Raw genomic sequence first — 16,334 nt, 5'->3', positions numbered from 1 at the left:
TAGCTGCACATTGATCTGGTACTGGTACTCCCTGTATATAGCTCCACATTGATCTGGTACTGCTACTCCCTGTATATAGCTCCACATTGATCTGGTACTGCTACTCCCTGTATATAGCTCCACATTCATCTGGTACTGGTACTCCATGTATACAGCTGCACATTGATCTGGTACTGGTACTCCCTGTATATAGCTGCACATTGATCTGGTACTGGTACTCCCTGTATATAGCTCCACATTGATCTGGTACTGCTACTCCCTGTATATAGCTCCACATTCATCTGGTACTGGTACTCCATGTATACAGCTCCACATTGATCTGGTACTGGTACTCTCTGTACTGTATAGAGCTCCATGATAGTGTATTTTATTCCTTTGTTTTTATTGTCATTATATATTTGTTTACCCTGCATCATTGGGAAGGGCTGCTAAGCAAGCATTTGGCACATATGACACATACAATTGTATTTCATTTGAGAGAAAACTTGTTTGATGGATCAACATAATTGTCAGTGTTTGTTATGAGAAATGACAGTAAATGGAGCTTTAAGTTAATTATATATGGTAAGTGTAATTGGGCTTCTTTTGTCATTCTACGAGAGCCAGAGAAAAAGAGAGAGAGCTCTCAGTGACGAGACAGTGATGAAATCTGGTATGGATAATGAGTCTCACTCTTTTTTCATCTCTCTCCCTCTCTCTCACCCCTGTTCTTTCCATCTCATTATTCAGTGACTGGTCCTAGACGATCTGCTGTCTGCTTATTAAAAACTGAGTCTCTCTCTGTCTGTCTGTCTCTCTCTCCCCAATCTCTCTTTCCCTCCACCTCCAGCTCCATTTACAGTTAGTTACTTCTCCTCTCCCTCCCCCCTCCATCCCTCCCTCCCGTCTCTCTTCCCAATTCTTCTGTCTTTTCCCTGTCCCTTCCTCCCACCCTCCTTCTCTTAGCTAAAAGAAAACCCCAGATGACTAGTGGCATAAAAGGGGAACTTTCAATGATAGCTGGGGCTTCTAAAAGAGGGTCCCTCTTGTTGGTGTGGTTTGTTTATTTATTTTTTGTCTTTGTGTCTGTGCTGTTCGGAAAATGTGAAAATCAATAAAGAAAGTTGTCAAAACATGAAAGAGGGAGCAACAGACACACACACATTTTCAGGTAGACAGATGCACTCACAGCCAGACACACAAACGCACACACTCAAATGCACGTACGCATACACAGGCACATGCTCGCACACACACACTTAAGAGAACATTACTCACTTGGAGTGGTCCCACCTGACACAAACTCTGTGAATCCAATCCCCCAAAATGATCTACCAACACGTAATCCTCTGTGATCTCTTTTAATTAGCATCTTCTTCTTTTAACACGCACGCACGCACGCACGCACGCACGCACGCACGCACGCACGCACGCACGCACGCACGCACGCACGCACGCACACACACACACACACACACACACACACACACACACACACACACACACACACACACACACACACACACACACACACACACACACACACACACACACACACACACACACACACACAGGAAAGTCCCTCAACATTTCATTATTCAAACACACATGTATAAACAGTTCTTCAGATGAGTTTGGTCCAAAGCCTGTGTTTCATTAATAATAAAGCAGTTTATTCTGTTCTAGAAATTGATCCAGCGTCAAGACGTTACGATATGCATCCAGGTCTTCTCCAGTGCAGAGCCAGGGAGGGGAAGAGGAAGAGGCGGAAGATGAGGAGGAGGAGATTGCATGTGGCGAGCAGCATTATTGCACAATCTACAGCAACAACCCCACACGTCACTCTCTGAGAGGTGAGCCTATGGGAAAGACAGAGCGTGTCGGAAACCTGTGAAATTCCGTAGCCATGACTAGATATAATGTAATGTGTTGGAACACATTAGAGTGCCTTCGGAAAAGTATTCAGACCCTTTTACTTTTTCCACATTTTGTTACTTTACAGCCTTATTCTAAAATGGATTCAATTGTTTTCTTTCCCCCTCATCAATCGACACACAACACCTCATATTGACAAAGCAAAATCTAGTTTGTAGACATTTTTGCAAATGTATTAGCGATTACATCCTCGAGTCTTCTTGGGTATGACGCTACAATACTTATTTTCACGGTCGCTGCGCTCAGACCAAGCGAGCTACAGTCAAGCGGGGGATCTCGTTGAACTCGGCACGGCCTAGAGACTATAGTGATGCCATTTTTAGTGTTGATTTCAGTCTGTCATTTTGGTGATGGCTCATCACTGTTTAAACATATTGCAAATGTACAAATGTCAGCCAGCAAGTCAGCGTCCATCAGTCAATTAGATATCATTCTGACATCAAACTGATACCATCTGACACCAAACCCACTTTTTCCAACTCGTTTAGAAGCCAACAAGCACAGATTTTAGAGTAGGCATATAATTCACAGCGCCTTCAGTTTAAACCATAATAAAAACGTAAAACACGTAGTTACATTCTAGCTGCGGGTCCAGTTCTGACCTTATGTGTAGGCCTATGTGAGGTGACCCCGAATTCCGGGTTTCGGCTCGATAGATCATTCGGTGCCTGAGCAATGACCTTAAATGGTGCTGAAAATCCCCTTTTTCCGGGTGTTGCTACGGGGTCCTTGAATGAGCAATCGGACAGAAACTTTGGGGTCCGTCTCTATGGACCGAGGCGGTTTCAATCCACCTAATCTTGCGACTCTGGGACTTTTCTAAATGTTGTCATTTTCGTGATGGTCAAAATTAATTGAAGTTATTGCAAATGTACGAGGCTGTTAACCCTTCGAAACAGCCCCTATGACCCCAATTTAAGGCACCTCCGGTTGGCATAGGAAGTGTAAAAGTGAACACATATCCTCCTTGGGGTAGGCTCTTACAGAATTTTGAGTTTTAAGTCTTTACGTTAAGAACTGACTGATTTGCAGAGGGTTGAATGAGTGTGTAATTTCAGAAAATCACAGAAATCTCGGAACCAGCATTAATGGATTCGTCTGAACACGCCGCAACTGGATCTGTAACTTTTTTGGGGGAGAAAAACACATTTCTTTGACCATCACCAATTGTACATTGTATGATTACGGTAGATTTTTTTTTTCCTGACACCGTAGGTGCATGTACTTTGACATGAAGTGGTCAAATTCACGCTCTATTCTCATTTTTGACCTATAATCCCAGAAAAATGGCCTTAACTCAAAAAGCGTTGAGGCCTCGACACCATCTTGTTTCTGGGCTAACAGTCCAAACCTATGCTCACCAAGTTTCATCGTCGAAGTCTTTTCCATTTAGGAGAAATGGCAATGTTGTGATTGGTGATGTTTTGTACATTTGCAATAAGATTCCAATCGCCATCTGGTGGAATTTACAGGGACAGTGTAAAAATTACCAAAATGGGAACATTTTATAAAACGGAAACCGAATGTCCGAGAGACTTCGTTTGATGACTTCCCGGAAGATCTGGCACCGGTGCATGGCCCGCCGCCATCTGCAAATTTTTAAAACATTCGCGGACGTCTAGTAAGGGACCGTACATTAGGAATATGGAGATTCTCATCGATCATACAGAAAATGCCAAAAAGTGCCCTTCATGTATGGAATGGCTTCCGTCTGGTGGAGTACTGCAGAGATGGTTGTCCTTCTGGAAGGTTCTCCCATATCCACAGGGGAACTCTAGAGCTCTGACAGAGTGAGCATCGGGTTCTTGGTCACCTCCCTGACCAAGGCAGGGCCTCCTCCGATTACTCAGTTTGGCCGGGTGGCCAGCTCTAGGAAAAGTCTTGGTGGTTCAAACTTCTTCCATTTAAGAATGACCGAGGCCACTGTGTTCTGGGGAACTTTCAAGTACTTATATACTTATATAAATAAGGTATTTCTGTTTTTTATTGGTGATACATTTGCCAAAAGTCTAAAAACCTGTTTTGACTTTGTCATTATGGGGTATTGTGTGTAGATTGATGAGAAGTTTGATTTATTTCATCCATTTTAAAAAGGCTGTAATGTAACAAAATGTGGAAAAAGGGAAGGGGTCTGAATACTTTCCGAAGGCACTGTATTTATAATATACATCATGTGAGAGTAATATCTGTCAACACAAGCAGGGCTGAGCGGGTTAACCACAGTCAGTCAACCAGGATCACATCTTACATACAATCTCACAGGAAAAGACCGATACAATATTAGAGACAGTCAGTTTGAACAGCGAACATCCACCTCAAGGCCTCAAGCTGTGGGGCTTCTTGGTTAGACTTCTAAGAAACTAGCTCAGCACAATTTGTACAGCCTGTTACATTGTCAGTTGGTTAGGAAAGGGTCTAGGTTAGGAGTTACTACAGAAGGGTACCACAAATACTTCCTGTAGTTGATCTGTCTGTCACATCACTGTGGAGGACTTTTGTCCCACTCTTGCATGCAGAACTGCTTTAACTCAGAGACGTTTGTGGGTTTTCAAGCAGGAACTGCTCGTTTCAAGTCCTGACACAACATCTCAATTGAGATTAGGTCTGGACTCCAAAGCTTTCTAGCCATTTTCATGTTCACTTGATAGTGTGTTTTGTGTCATTGTCTTGCTGCATGACACAGCTACACTTCAGGTTCAGGTCACAGATGGATGGCCTGACATTCTCCTGTAGACTTCTCTGATACAGAACAGAATTTATAGTTCCCTCTATTAAGGCAAGTCGTCCAGGTCCTGAAGTAGCAAACAATCACACTACCACCACCATGCCTGACCTTTGTTATGAGGTTCTTACTGTGGAATGCAAGGTTTGGTTTTGGCCAGACATAATGAAACCCGGTCAAGCTGGTTCTGGTGAAGAATCTTGAATATTTTTTTATATTTCTGTATAGACAGGAGTAATTATATAATTTTGGCAAATTTATATCAATTTACAGTGCCTTCAGAAAATATTCACACCCCTGACTTATTCCATATGTTGTTGTGTTACAGCCAGAATTCTAAATTGATTAAATAAATGTTTTTTCTCACCCATCTACGAACAATACCCCATAATGACAAAGTATGTTTTTAGACATTTTTGCACATTTATTGAAAATTAAATACAGAAATATCTAATTTACATACGTATTCACACCCCAGAGTCAATAATTTGTAGAAGCACCTTTGACAGTAATTACAGCTGTGGGTCTTTCTGAGTCTATGTCCCTAAGTGCCTTCCACACCTGGATTGTGCATCATTTTCCCATTATTCTTAAAAAATATATTCAAGCTCTGTAAAATTAGTTGTTGATCATTGCTAGACAACCATTTTCAGGTCTTGCCATAGATTTTCAAGTAGATTTTTGTCAAAACTGTAACTCGGCCACTCAGGAACATTCACTGTCTTCTTGGTAAGCAACTCCAGTGTAGATTTGGTCTTGTGTTTTAGGTTATTGTCCTGCTGACATATTAATTAATATCCCAGTGTCTGGTGGAAAGCAGACTGTACCAAGTTTTCCCCTAGGATTTTGCCTGTGATTTGCACCATTACGTTTCTTTTTTATCCTGAAAAACTCCCCAGTCCTTAACGATTACAAGCATACCCATAACATGATGCAGCCATCACTATGCTTGAGAATATGGAGAGTGTATCAGGTATGAAGGAAAGACCCAGATGCAGACAACGTCAAATTAACAATGGTTTAATAATCCAACACGAGCAGGCAATAGACAGGTCAAGGCAGGCAGGGGCCAGTAAACCAGAGGTGGGGCAACGGTACCGGAAGGCAGACAGGCTCAGGGTCAGGGTAGGCAGGGGCCAGTAAACCAGAGGTGGGGCAACGGTACCGGAAGGCAGACAGGCACAGGGTCAGGGTAGGCAGGGGCCAGTAAACCAGAGGTGGGGCAATGGTACCGGAAGGCAGACAGGCACAGGGTCAGGGTAGGCAGGGGCCAGTAAACCAGAGGTGGGGCAACGGTACCGGAAGGCAGACAGGCACAGGGTCAGGGTAGGCAGGGGCCAGTAAACCAGAGGTGGGGCAACGGTACCGGAAGGCAGACAGGCACAGGGTCAGGGTAGGCAGAGGTCAATAATCCAGAGGTGGGGCAACGGTACCGGAAGGCAGACAGGCTCAGGGTCAGGGTAGGCAGGGGCCAGTAAACCAGAGGTGGGGCAACGGTACCGGAAGGCAGACAGGCTCAGGGTCAGGGTAGGCAGAGGTCAATAATCCAGAGGTGGGGCAACGGTACCGGAAGGCAGACAGGCTCAGGGTCAGGGTAGGCAGGGGCCAGTAAACCAGAGGTGGGGCAACGGTACCGGAAGGCAGACAGGCTCAGGGTCAAGGCAGGCAGGGGCCAGTAAACCAGAGGTGGGGCAACGGTACCGGAAGGCAGACAGGCTCAGGGTCAGGGTAGGCAGGGGCCAGTAAACCAGAGGTGGGGCAACGGTACCGGAAGGCAGACAGGCTCAGGGTCAGGGTAGGCAGGGGCCAGTAAACCAGAGGTGGGGCAACGGTACCGGAAGGCAGACAGGCTCAGGGTCAGGGTAGGCAGAGGTCAATAATCCAGAGGTGGGGCAAAGGTACCGGAAGGCAGACAGGCACAGGGTCAGGGTAGGCAGAGGTCAATAATCCAGAGGTGGGGCAAAGGTACAGGTCGGCAGGCAGGCTCAGGGTCAGGGTCAGGCAGAGTGGTCAGGCAGGCGGGCTCAGAGTTAGGACAGGCAAGGGTAAAAACCAGGAGGGTGAGAAAAATAGAGACTGGAAAAAGCAGGAGCTGAGACACAAAAACACTGGTTGACTTGACAAACAAGATGAACTGGCAACAGACAAACAGAGAACACAGTTATAAATAGACAGGGAATAATGGAGAAGATGGGTGACACCTGGAGGGGGTGGAGACAATCACAAAGACAGGAGAAACAGATCAGGGTGTGACAGAGTGGTACTCAGTAATGTCTTTTATTGGATTTGCCCCAAACATAACAATTTTATTAAGGACAAAAAGGGAATTACTTTGCCACATTTTTTGCAGCATTACTTTAATGCCTTGTTGCAAACGGGATGCATGTTTTGGAATATTTCTGGAATTGTGGAATAACTACAATGTTGTTGATCCATCCTCACATTTCTCCTATCACAGCCATTAAACTCTGTAACTGTTTTAAAGTCACCATTGGTCTCATGGTGTTATCCCTGAGCGGTTTCTTTCCTCTCCGGCAACTGAGATTGGAAGGAGGCCTGTATCTTTGTAGTGTCTGAGTGTATTGATACACCATCCAAAGTGTAGTTAATAACTTCACCATGCTCAAAGGGATATTAATAACTTCACCATGCTCAAAGGGATATTCAGTGTCTGCTTTTTATCGTTTTTACCCATCTACCAATAGGTGCCCTTCTTTGCGAGGCATTGAATAATCTCCCTGGTCTTTGTGATTGAATCTGTGTATGAAATTCACTGCATGACTGAGAGAACTTGTATGTGTGGAAATACAGAGATGAAGTAGCCATTAAAACATCATGTTAAACATTATTATTGCCAGTGGTGGAAAAAGTACCCAATTGTCATACTTGAGTAAAGGTATAGATACCTTAATAGAAATTGACTCAAGTAAAACTGAAAGTCACCCAGTACAATACTACTTGAGTAAAAGTCTAAAAGTATTTGGTTCTAAAATTACTTAAATATCAAAAGTAAATGTAATTACTAAAATATACTTAAGTATCAAAAGCAAAACTAAAACTGCAAATCAATTTTCTTGTTTTAAAAATGTACGGATAGCCAGAGGTACAACTGCACAACACTCAGATATGATTTACAAATGATGCATTTGTGTTTAGTGAGTCCGCCAGATCAGAGGCAATAGGGATGACCACGTGTTCTCTTGATAAGTGTGTGAATTGGGCCATTTTCCTGTTGAATGCTTAGCTTGACATGTGAGTACTTCGGGGTGTCAGGGAAAATGTATGGAGTAAAAAGTACATCATTTTCTTTAGGAATGCAGTGAAGTAAAAGTAGTCAAAAATATAAATAGTCAAGTACAGATACCAAAAAAAACTACGTAAGTAGTACTTTCAACTATTTGTATGTAAGTACTTTACACCACTGATTATTGCACACAGTGAGTCCATTCTACTTATTATGTGACTTGTTAAGCACATTTTTACCCCTGAACTTATTTAGGCTTGCCATAACAAAGGGGTTATTGACTCAATACTTATTGACTCAATACATTTCAGTGTTTCATTTTTTATTAATTTGTAAATACATGTATAATTAAACTTTATTACAGGGTATTGTGTGTAGGCCAGTGACAAAACATCTCCATTTAATCCAAATTCAGGCTGTAATACAACAAAATGTGTAAAAAGTTAAGGGGTGTGAATACTTTCTGAAGGCCCTGTACCTCCCAAGCCTATTTGACGAGCAGTCTTCCTCATGTGCCATTTCTCTCCTGTTGTATTGGTTTTCATATACATTTTATTTTGTTTTCTAGAAGCCAAAAGGCACAATCCAATGCATATTAACAACTCATCCTAGTTGTTGCATCTTTAGATTCCCCTCTTTCGATGTTTCTAACAGAGATTTTAATCTCAGTCACACATGGAACCTCTGTAATCAGGTACACTGTTCAGAATGGACTTTTCCCGTGAATTGCAATTTGGACATTTTTTGAAAATTATGTTTTATTTTCTGTTTCATTACAGGAGTTGCATGTTCTGTTCAGATGAATTACCATAATCTAAATGTGATTTCTGTCATTCTGAGCACCGAGGGTGGACACCCTAATGGGTTACGCACCCAATGCAAATGGGTCCGGTAAACTCTCAAATGGCAGGTCAATAAAATGTTCCTGGACACGTTGTCCGGCGCCACATTTTCCAAACAAAAACTCTGGCCGTGGGCTGTATATTGCCCTTATATATTACCCCTGGTATTAATGTACTATAACGTTGGAAGGGGGATACCTAGTCAATTGTACAATTGAATGCATTCTACTGAAATGTGTCTTCCGCATTTAACCCAACCCCTCTGAATCAGAGAGTTGCAGGGGGCTGCCATAATCTACATCCACATCTTTGGCGCCCGGGGAACAGTGGGTTAACTGCCTTGCTCAGGGGCAGATCGACAGATTTGAACCTTGTCATCTTGGGGATTCAATCCAGAAACCTTTCTGTTACTGGCCCAATGCTCTAACCACTAGGCTACCTGCCAAACCATAAGCAATGCCAACATTTTCATACAGTGGAGAAATACAAAACATGTTATAATACAACATATATCCAGGCTATGACTTAATCAGCCCAGAGAAAAAGTTCTACGATATCAGAACAACACTGCTAATAAAGCCAGCAGTGACTTCTATAAGCCAGGTACACTGCTGCTGGCAGCGTGCCCTCCTATCCCTGCTAAATCCTCATTACTCAATGAACAGCTCCACACAGTGCCATTATGTCACTGTTTGGACTGGAGCATAGCTGGATGCTGGTTCACTCCACTACAATTAGGGCACAGATCCAGCAGAAGCTATCATTATGTATACAGTATAGAGTTGAAGTCGGAAGTTCACATACACCTTAGCCAAATACATTTAAAATCAGTTTATCACAATTCCTGACATTTAATCCAAGTAAAAATTCCCTGTCTCAGGTCAGTTAGGATCACCACTTTATTTTAAGAATGTGAAATGTCAGAATAATAGTAGAGAGAATGATTTATTTCAGCTTTTATTTCTTTCATCACATTCCCAGTGGGTCAGAAGTTTACATACACTCAATTAGTATTTTGTAGCATTGCCTTTAAATTGTTTAACTTGGGTCAAACGTTCCTGGTAGCCTTCCACAAGCTTCCCCCAATAAGTTGGGTGAATTTTGGCCCATTCCTCCTGACAGATTTGTAGGCCTCCTTGCTCGGACACGCTTTTTCAGTTCTGCCAACACATTTGTATAGGTTTTAGGTCAGGGCTTTGTGATGGCCACTCGAAAACCTTGACTTTGTTGTCCTTAAGCCATTTTGCCGCAACTTTGGAAGTATGTTTGGGGTCATTGTCCATTTGGAAGAATCATTTGCGACCAAGTTTTAACTTCCTGACTGATGTCTTGAGATGTTGCTCCTATATATCCACATAATTTTACATCCTCATGATGCCATCTATTTTGTGAAGTGCACCAGTCCCTCCTGCAGCAAAGCACCCCCACAACATGATGCTGCCACCCCCGTGCTTCACGTTTGGGATGGTGTTCTTCAACTTGCAAGCCTCCCCCTTTTTCCTCCAAACATAACGATGGTCATTATGGCCAAACAGTTCTATTTTTGTTTCATCAGACCAGAAGACATTTCTCCAAAAAGTACAATCTTTGTCCCCATGTGCAGTTGCAAACCCAAGTCTGGCTTTTTTTATGGCGGTGTTGGGGCAGTGGCTTCTTCCTTGCTGAGCGGCCTTTCAGGTTATGTCAAAATAAGACTTGTAAAATAAGATTTTTTTCTGAGGTCTTGGCTTATTTCTTTTGATTTTCCCATGATGTCAAACAAAGAGGCACTGAGTTTGAAGGTAGGCCTTGAAATACATCCACAGGTACACCTCCAATTGACTCAAATTATGTCAATAAGCCTATCAGAAGCTTCTAAAGCCATGACATCATTTTCTGGAATTTTCCACGCTGTATAAAGGCACAGCCTACATAGTGTATGTAAACTTCTGACCCATTGGAATTGTGATAGTGAATTATAAGTGAAATAATCTGTGTTATGCACAAAGTAGATGTCCTAACCGTCTTGCCAAAACTATAGTTTGTTAACAAGAAATTTGTGGAATGGTTGAAAAACAAGTTTTAATGACTAAAACCTAAGTGTATGTAAACTTCCGACTTCAACTGTATATCGGAAGGTTTGGTAGGAAACAGATGTTAATGACATCAGGTAACAGCAGATGTACTGACACTGGGAGAATGCAGAGGAACATTGACAATACATCCAAATCTGGATGTCACAATTTGAGATACAATATTTGTTGTATTATGAATTTAGAGACTTCCTCTTCCTTTTTGTTTGTGTTAGAAATGTAGATATCCCATGCTTTGTGTGGTGTCAACTAGTATAACAAAAAAGAGTAATCAATAATTGATCACAAAAATAAAATACACCGGAGAAAGAGAGGGGAAGAGGAGTGAATTATGAAGAAGATGATGAAGGGCCCAGCAGGTAGTTAAGACAACAGACATGCGACAGACGAGCGGAAAGTTCTCCTAATGTTCCATTCTTTCTCAACTAACTTCCCTCCAGTCATATAGTCCTCTATTCTCAGTTCCCTTTCTCTCTTCTGTCAGAACAAAATCCTCTAAGCCCAACAGAAGCCAATTTAAACAAAGACTTGACCACAAACGTGTAAATTTGTGTGTGTGTGTGTGTGTGTGTGTGTGTGTGTGTGTGTGTGTGTGTGTGTGTGTGTGTGTGTGTGTGTGTGTGTGTGTGTGTGTGTGTGTGTGTGTGTGTGTGTGTGTGTGTGTGTATGTGTGTTGTCTTAGTCCATCCTCTGACTCTCTCCAGAAAACCAAAACAACAGCTGAGAGATAGAATACCAGGAGGAAAGTACAAAAATAAATTAGACACACAAACAAACACACACAAACACACACCGTATCATGGTGTTCATCCAGGTATTTCTGACAGTCTCCAACGCGACGTGCACAGCCTGCTCAGGTGGGTATCCTAGACACAAACACAGACACCAATTACTGTGGCGTGCAGGTGCCCAAGAGTACTGTGTTGGTGGTCAATTAGAGAAATACCCATTTGTTTGGACCAGTTAACCGAGTGGCTGTCTACTCTCTTCCACTATTATCTACAGTACCTGCTTCACTCTGTTTCTCAGGGGCTGAGTCCCAAACCGCACCCTATTCCCATTCCCTATATCGTGCACTACCTCTTCCTGCTACAATTCAATTGGTGACCATATTGAGTAAAAACACATCCATCAGCATTTTATTCAAACAACATCTTTATTGAGGCAGTTTCATTGAGTTTGACCTTCTCTGAGCTCCGTGTGAAGCTCATCAGAAACCCTGGGGAGTCTTGTAGCGCTACTATCGGTAAACTCGCCAGCAGCAAATGGAGGGATTACATCCCAGCTGACACCATCTCATCCCTAATCTCTGTTAATCTACCTGTCTAATCTCAACCCCTAATCTGGAAACCTCTTTCTAATGCAACTGATATCTAGTGTGCTGAACTAACTTCACCCCTTGGTAAACTACTGAGTAGTGAGGCTGGAAAACACGTCAACACACACAGAGAACACAAACACTTTTGTTCGACTAACCGTAGATTCCAGTGGAGATGCATGGGAACTCCTGCCTCTAAACTGGAGATACATTTAAAACTGCACTCCCTCACCTTCCAGTTCCCTGACCCCTTCCCCTTCCCCACTCCCACATACTCATTTACTCTCCCATCACTTTCCAATCCACCCCCCCCATTACCCCCCAACTCTCCCACCCTTACTCTAATCACCCCCACATCCTCACACTCCCCCTCTCTCTATCAGTTTCCCCCTCACCACAGTGTGTAGCTTGGTATCAGTCTCCCCCTCACCACAATACGTAGCTTGGTATCAGTCCCCCCCTCACCACAGTGCATAGCTTGGTGTTGGTGGCCTTCTCCAGGCTGTGATCGTAACAGTCCCTGAGGCTGCTCCTCTCCTCCTCCCCCACTTCCCCCTTCACTATGGGCCCCATTCTGTGGATCACATCTGGAACACACACATACAGACAGAGAGACAGAGAGAAAAAGAGAGAGAAAGAGAGAGAGAGAGAGAGAGTGAGATAGATTAAGTTCATTCACAGCACACTGCAATCAACACACTACACTACTCTGGTATTCTGAGCACAACAGAACACAATCCCAAAAGGAACACTGCGTCAATCTATTACTAAACTAAAGCCCTTTTCCCTCTGGGCTGGCAGGTCACAGAGTACATTAGCCCTGTGCACTGAGCCTCAGTCAAGAGCGAGGGGACCTTTGGAGGGCTGGGTGGGTAAGAGGGGGGCTCAGGGTGGTCTGTGGCCTCTGTTAGTAATACAAAGGTCAACCATCACAGTACTCCAGTTATAAGCCCAACATGACTCAAGGTTCAGAGAACGGTCATTTATGGTGGACACCCATCTGCATGTCAGTGTGGTAAATGTCAGGGACTCAGCCTCTGCCTCAGACACAGCCACCACACTATAGCACTGAGTCTGACTGACCCCATCAAATAGAGTTCTCTACTCTCAAACTCTCTTTATCCTCTAAATCTAAAAACACAATTCTCTCCTTTAAAAAAAAGGTCTAATTTCCGCACTGCTTCTCTACTCTTTAATTGTTGTCCCTTTCTCCATCCTCCCTTTCTCCATCCTCCCTTTCTCCATCCTCCCTTTCTCCATCCTCCCTTTCTCCTTCTCTCTCTACCCTCCTCCTGACCCTCTCACTCTCAACAACAAAAAGTTACAAGAAAATGACAGAACAATAATGAGGATATATACAGCGGGTACCGGTACCGAGTCAATGTGCGGGGGTACAGATTAGTCAAGGTACTTTGTAAAGTAGATAATAAACAGCAAGTTACAGCAGTGTAAAAACAAAACGGAGGAGGGGTGTCAATGTAAATAGTCTGGGTGGTCATTTTATAATTGTTCAGCAATGTTATGGCTTGGGGGTAGAAGCTGTTAAGGAGCCTTTTGGTCCTAGACTTGGAGCTCCAGTACCACTTAGCCATGCGGTAGCAGAGAGAACAGTCTATGACTTGGGTGATGAGAGTACATTTTTTGGGGCCTTCCTCTGACACCGCCTGGTATATAGGTCCTGGATGTCAAGCTTGGCCCCAGTGATGTACTGGGCCATACGCTCTACCCTCTGTAGCGCCTTTTGGTCAGATGCCGAGCAGTTGCCATACCAGGCAGTGATGGAACCAGTCAGGATGCTCTTGATTGTGCAGCTGTAGAACCTTTGAGGACCTGGGGACCCATACCAAATCTTTTCAGTCTCCAGAGGGGGAAAATGTGTTGTCGTGCCCTCTTCACAACTGTCTTGGTGTGTTTGGACCATGATAGTTCGTTGGTGATGTGGACACCAAGGAACTTGAAACTCTCGACCCGCTCCACTAGAGCCCTGTCTATGTTAATGGGGGCCTGTTCAGCCCTCCTTTTCCAAGAGTCCACAATCAGTTCCTTTGCCTTGCTCACATTGAGAGAGAGGATGTTGTCCTGGAACCACACTGCCAGGTCTCTGACCGTCTCATCGTTGTCAGTGATCAGGCCTACCAGTGTTGTGACATCTGCAAACTTAATGACAGTGTTGGATTTGTGCTTGGCCACGCAGTCGTGGGTGAACAGGGAGTAAAGGAGGGGACTAAGCATGCACCCCTGAGGGGCCCCAGTGTTGAGGATCAGCGTTGGTGATGTGTTTTTACTCACCCTTACCACCTGGGGCGGCCCCGTCAGGAAGTCCAGGATTCAGTTGCAGAGGGAGGAGTTTAGTCCCAGGATCCTTAGCTTAGTAATGCGCTTTATGGGCACTATGGTGTTGAATGCTGAGCTGGTGTCAATGAACAGCATTCTCACATAGATGGTCCTTTTGTCCAGGTGGAAAAGGGCAGTGTGGAGTGCGATTGAGATTGCGTCATCCGTGGATCTGTTAGGGTGGAATGCAAATTGGAGTGGGTCTAGGGTTTCTGGCATGATGGCGTTGAAGCACTTTCAAAGCACTTCATGGCTACCGATGTGAGTGCTATGGATTGGAATTATTTAGGTAAGTTACCTTCGCTTTCTTGTGCACAGGGATTATGGTGGTCTGTTTGAAACATGGTCTGTTTGAAACATGTAGGTATTACAGACTCGGTCAGGGAAAGGTTGAAAATGTCAGTGAAGACACTTGCCAGTTAGTCTGCGCATGCTTTGAGTACACGTCCTGCTAATCCGTCAGGCTCCACGGCCTTGTGAATGTTGAAGTGTTTAAAGGTCTTCCTCACATTGGCTACGGAGAGCGTGATCACACAGTCGTCCAGAACAGGCAACATCCAAACTGAGCTAAAGGCTAGAGCTGCCGCTTTCAAGGAGAGTGGCTAGAAAATCCTGTATAAGAAATCACGCTATGGCCTCCGACAACAGGCAAAGCATCAATACATAACTAAGATTGAATCCTACTACACCGGCTCTGATGCTCGTCGGATGTGGCAGGGCTTGAAAAATATTACGGACTACAAAGAGAAACCCAGCAGCGAGCTGCCCAGTGATGCGAGCCTACCAGACGAGCTAAATGCCTTTTATGCTCGCTTCGATGCAAGCAACACTGAAGATTGCATAATATAGATGACAACTCTCTTGGTAGATAGTGTGGTCTGTAGCTTATCATGAGGTATTCTACGAGGTGAGCAATACCTCGAGACTTCTTTAATAATAGACATCGCACACCAGTAGTTATTAACAAATAGAAACACACTCCCGCCCCTCGTCTTACCAGACTTAGCTGCTCTGTCCTGCCGATGCACTTCTTGCCTTGTCTCTCAGATCGTTCACAACTTTGTGGAAGTTACGTGTGGTCTAGGGCAACGGTGTTTAAATTGAATTTGAGGTCCTGGCAACTGGACCTTTTTTGGAAGATTATTTTTGTCTTACTGAGATTCACTGTCTGAGCCAGCCAGCCAGCCAGCCAGCCAGCCAGCCAGCCAGCCAGCCAGCCAGCCAGCCTGCCATCCTGCCTGCCTCTCTCTCTCTCTCTCTCTCTCTCTCTCTCTCTCTCTCTCTCTCACCTCAGGCAGACCATGCTGTCTGTGGGGTGTAATTTACTGCCTCTCTCCACTGCTGTTTACATTATCGATCTGCTGTTTGTTTAGTTTCCCCATACATCACCTTAGTCAGGCACATATTACTGAGAAAGAGAGGAAGTGAGAGAAGGAGAGGCGAGAGAGGGGAGAGAGAAAGAGAGGAAGTGAGAGAAGGAGAGGCGAGAGAGGGGAGAGAGAAAGAGAGGGGAGACCGAGAGGAAGAGGGGAGAGAAGGAGAGAGAAAGAGGGGAGAGCGAGAGGGAGAGGGGAGAGAGAAAGAGAGGGGAGAGCGAGAAAGAGAGGGGAGAGCGAGAGGGAGAGGGGAGAGAGAAAGAGAGGGAGAGAGAAAAAGGGGGAGAAAGAGAGAGGGGAGAGCAAGAAAGGGGCCAGAGAGAGGGCAGACAGAGCGAGAGAGAGAGGTGTGAGAGAGAGAGGGAGAGAGGGGAGAGAGAAGGAGAAGAGAGAGGGAGGAGAGAGAGTGCGAGAGAAAGAGAGGATAGAGAGAGGGAGAGTGGGTGAAGAGAGAGAGGGTTTCGAGATAGAGAAAGAGGGGTGAGAGAGGAGAGAGAGAGAGGAGAAAGAGG

At 44.4% G+C, this 16,334-nt stretch overlaps 1 long non-coding RNA gene across 1 annotated transcript; it reads right to left on the bottom strand.

Annotated features, from left to right (window-relative positions):
* Positions 1–1,537: 1,537 nt before the first annotated feature.
* LOC124010503 lies at positions 1,538–12,697 on the bottom strand. Its single transcript, XR_006834448.1, has 3 exons — positions 12,578–12,697; positions 11,588–11,660; positions 1,538–1,838 (listed from the first exon to the last, which is right to left on the bottom strand). It is a non-coding gene; the product is annotated as an uncharacterized LOC124010503 (long non-coding RNA).
* Between the last annotated feature and the right edge of the window lie 3,637 nt (positions 12,698–16,334).

This window comes from Oncorhynchus gorbuscha, linkage group LG23 (assembly GCF_021184085.1).
Source record: "Oncorhynchus gorbuscha isolate QuinsamMale2020 ecotype Even-year linkage group LG23, OgorEven_v1.0, whole genome shotgun sequence".
Lineage (NCBI taxonomy): Eukaryota > Metazoa > Chordata > Actinopteri > Salmoniformes > Salmonidae > Oncorhynchus > Oncorhynchus gorbuscha.
Note: the sequence above shows the minus strand (reverse complement) of the source record. Positions and strands in the feature narration are given on the sequence as shown.